Source organism: Sipha flava, unplaced genomic scaffold (genome assembly GCF_003268045.1).
Source record: "Sipha flava isolate LNK unplaced genomic scaffold, YSA_version1 18453_pilon_pilon, whole genome shotgun sequence".
Classification (NCBI taxonomy): Eukaryota; Metazoa; Arthropoda; class Insecta; order Hemiptera; family Aphididae; genus Sipha; species Sipha flava.
In genome coordinates this window covers 1-4,715 of record NW_020272298.1, presented here as the reverse complement: position 1 = coordinate 4,715, position 4,715 = coordinate 1, and the positions used below count along the sequence as shown (strand labels likewise).

At 28.5% G+C, this 4,715-nt stretch overlaps 1 long non-coding RNA gene across 1 annotated transcript; it reads left to right on the top strand.

Annotated features, from left to right (window-relative positions):
* The first annotated feature begins 620 nt into the window (after positions 1 to 620).
* Positions 621 to 1,916, top strand: LOC112681045. The gene is made up of 2 exons (XR_003148371.1): positions 621 to 967; positions 1,470 to 1,916. It is a non-coding gene; the product is annotated as an uncharacterized LOC112681045 (long non-coding RNA).
* Positions 1,917 to 4,715: the final 2,799 nt, after the last annotated feature.

Sequence of the window (4,715 nt, the reverse complement as noted above, 5' to 3'; positions counted from 1 at the left end):
CAAGGCGCAAATCACAGAACATTATTTATATTAATTTAGACACGAATCGCCATTTTATATTTATATTGTGTGTGCGTTAATCAATGGATTAACGCATAATCCATCTTTATATATTATATTGCAAAAGCACTAACCACTGTATTTGTATTGTTCTTCATATTCATTATTATCTCGTGGATCCAAATCACTTATTAATTTTTTTTCTTATTATTGTTTAAAGTGTAACCCCCTTTAGGCCAGGTAGCAGCTGGCCAACCGTACATTGACTGCATTGTGAGATTTTGTATTTATTTATTTTGTAATTTAAATTGAATTATTTACTTGTAACTGAGCATTTTATACGCGTGAGCACTAGTCGCCGTATAGTCACTAGATAGTCACATTAAATTATATTTATTTATCACATTAGATAAATTTATAAGTTGTGTCGAATCAGCAGTTCCTTATTATTGTACATTTTTTTCTTGACGGGCCTGGAGGGCAGTAAGTATTTCATGATATTATTTTTTTTTAGCTAAAAGAGCAATATTTTATATAATGATTTTGTGTTGCTTCGAATTGTATATTTCGCACCATAAAATAAGAACATATTGTTACTACACACCAATTGTGTTTATTGTGCTTGTAGTTTGTTAAGTATACACACGCAAGTAATCACATTTACGGTGACCGAGTGCACGCACTATTATCGTTCGTACCCGGCCCGGACAACAGTAATAATAGTTATGCTCGTTGTTCTGGTTAGAAACTACTAAAACCTGTTTAATTTTGAAAAAGTTTTTCGATTTCGGGTGAATACATTCATAAGAAATTGTTTTATTTTATGGACGTACCATCAAAGGTATTAATCCCAACTGTGAAATGTTTGCTTAATTTTCAGGTGTTCTTACTGCTGTACTATCTACGACCATACTGGGCGGTGTTTACGTGATAACCGGACTGGCGCTTTCACAGTTTTTACTGTCAGGTAAAATACACGTATGGAATAATTATTAACGTTTCCGATACAAAAGTTATGGGTTTCTTATAAAACGTCGCGTACATTACACGTTAATCTACATTTTATTCTGAAGACTATGTTGTTAATGTTTATTTCTATTTTGACGAGTTTACTTCATACAGCGTCTGGCAAACTAATTTTTAATCATTTACAGTCATCAAAATTGTTATTGTTATAATTCTTATTGTTGGCCTTATACGCAACCCCATATTTTATTACATACACACATAGCTCACCACAACTATTATTTAGTGCACTTAATAAAGATCGTTATTGAACCTATTGTAGTAAACTATTCTCCAGTTTTATTAACCATTACTGTACAACCACCGAATGTTATTGAATTGAATCGGAATTTGTAGCAATATATATATATATTATATATATATATATATATATCTTTGTGCAATTACGCTCTATTGCAAAATATTCATAACGATTTAATGATATTGTTATTTTTTATTTTCAGGAGGAATATGGCCTGTGGAAGGACAACCAGAGTTCTTAAGGATCTTTACTCGATTAATGCCTATGCGAATAATAGGAAACATGATAAACAACATTGCATTAAAAGGATGGTCGCTGAGCCACCTATCGATCATTATGGATATATCAATGTCACTTCTTTATATTGTAATATTAGTATTGCTTTTAATTGTTTTAGGAAAATTTAAAAAACATTGGTGGATCAAACAGAAGTGAACATTGTTCTATGTAGATTATAAAATCGTTGTAAATATAAATGTTAATTTGGTACATAAACCAATATATTATAAACAGTTATTACCGATACTACATTTCCAATGTAATTTTACTTTTTGGTGAAATAATTATTTTAATCGTGTCTCTAATTTGGTTTAACTACGGGTGTTGGTAAAAATGTGAGGAATTCATTAAAAACATTATAATGGAAACATTTTACTGTACTCGGCAAATTTAAACTAAATCCTAATTGTAGATACTGTAGTAAATATTTATAATTTTTTTATTTTATAAAATCTATTGAAAATATTTGGCGGACTTTAAGTTAGTGATACACAAAACTTAAAAAACGTAACTAAGATAATATCGCAGTAAATGAATGTAAGATATTGGCGCCATGTGTAACACAAATATAGTAACACTATTAGTATGTGCCATCTCTTTTTAACATACTCTCTTGGAAAACAATGCTTTTGTAAGCATTTCAGTTATCATACACAGTACAATTAATAAATTATATCTGACCATGGTTTTTACTATATAATAGCCGAATCGTAGTCAATTTATTTTTACTCGTTTGTGTTGCGGGTAAGACATATCCATATGAGGTTAGATCCACGCCTAAAGGTGTGGTAAAAAAAATAATAATAACCCAGCGCTGTAAATACATTAACCGAATTTATTTGTTTTTTATTTATACTAAATACATGTGCCTTGGCGAAATTATATAATTAAATAACCATGCGTGTTTCCAGAGTTGTAGTCATTTATTTATACGGCACAGGAAGGAGCGTAGGAAAATATTTTTTAATATGAAATATTATTATATTTGTAAAGTACGACCGATTTCGATTAAAAATTCATCGTCAGGTATTTTAAAGTCAATAAATTCACGACTGAATATGAAAAAATAAGAGAAGGAATACATTCAAATTTAGTCATGTAGCATAGAAATAATTTATTGTAATAAGAAAGATTATTTAAAATGAGTTCGTACTAGACATTGATGCGTTAATAAATATAAATACCTATTATGGTTATTATTATTTATTATCATCCAAAATGTATTAAGATCATTTTTACATCGTAAGTATTAAAAAACTCTCCGAGGTTGTAGACCGATTGGAGGTCAAGGTCTCTCTGTTCCTTCCTTAAATCCGCTACCGTTGATAAAAAAAAATACAAACATATCAGCCAATATATATGTTTTTTTAGATAATCAAACGCGCAGTATAAATTCAATATAATTATATATTTGCCAATTACCGTTTGAGTATTAGTAATATTAAATTACATAGGTGATTTATGAAATAAATAAAATTAAAATAAAATTAAAAAATTAAATAAAATGTAAATATCAAAAAAATAGGTATTAATTTTATTATTAAGTTAAAAAAAAAAATATATAAATATATATGTTTGTTTGATTTTTATAATATCGTTTTTAAACTGCAATTAATCAATTCTCAATGCATATTATGACAATTTTAAATCAGTTTTGCATTGTTTTAAGAGTATTTTTTAAATCATTAAAATCTCAGTCATAGTTATGAATATGAAATTAATTTTGACGGGAAAAAATTTCACATTAACATGTTGATTGCACTCAAAATAATTATTAATTTTTAATTTATTTCTAAAAGAAATTGTGTTAGTTAAAGTTTTTTTTTTCTTTTAGTCACATCACTGCTAAACTTTTTGATTAATATTTAAATATACATATACATATACTTGTATATTGAAAATATTAATGCACTTATGAAGGTACGTTACACAGTACAAAAACACAACAATATAGTTTAAATTTAATAGTAAAAAAGGGAAATAACGGTTAGATATTAGCTGATTAGTAAATATCATTAATATCTATTGTTGTCTGTCGATCGGTGTATACGTTTAACGTAATTGAGAATCATCGTCAGAGGTGCACGGCGTACAACTATAGACAAGTGCGTGCATATGGCTACCACGTAAAATATTCAATTAATTATAGGATAGTGATAGGATAGGGAGATCCAATTCGTAAAACGTTTTAATCCGTTATGGCCATTTTTAGGTATCGTTAAATCGAAATAAAATTTCATTTTGACTTCTGGTTCTCATTAATGGTTTTGATAATTTTCAAGCAGCAGTAAACAGAACTAATATTTAAACTTTGATTTGTCGCAAACATTTTTTTTTCTAAAACTCCTAAAACTCACCAAGATATTGACAAGTTGATGATATAAAAATCACCCTGCATACTAACCTGATCGCAGTTAATGTAAAGGTTCGTTTTATTCGTTCGTGTTACGTGTAAGACATATTTATGTGTCGATACATCCATGCATAGAACATGGTTTAAGTGAAAAAGAAAAAAATCCCTGTAATTGTAATTATATTAACTGTTGCAGTGTATTTTATTTCTATAAGGTACACGTTCCTTGGCGAAATCGTAAAAATGATGACGATTATGTGTATACCAGAGCTGAAAATATTAATTTTTACTGTGTTGTGCACCAGAAATTTTTACGCGAAGTAAAAGGTTGAGACTTGTTTGCGCACATATTAATATATTTATTACATTTATGACAACTCGTTTGCACAGTTGTCATCTATCAGTAATAGGGACTTTATAATTGTGATTTCTGTGTTCACCGAGTGCATGAGTCGTGTGGGACAAGCTTTAATCTTTATTACTTTATTTCTAATCTAACACTATTTTTGTTAAATGTTTCCGACGATAACTGATAAATCTTATAAGTTATAACAAGTCTGTTGTACATTTTCGTTTAGTCTTTGATTTCGGCGAAATAACGATGGACGCAATTTGTTGAACACGGAGAGAAAAATTATTCTGATTATAAATCTAAAAAAGTTGACAATTTAACATATTTAATGCAAACGCGTACCAATATATTATAAGCATGTACTCAAAATTATTTTAAGGACTTAATTGTCAACAAATTATTGTAATTGTAAATAACGATGGCTTGCTAAGAAATGCTAAATTAAATAACTCAAACAACATTTT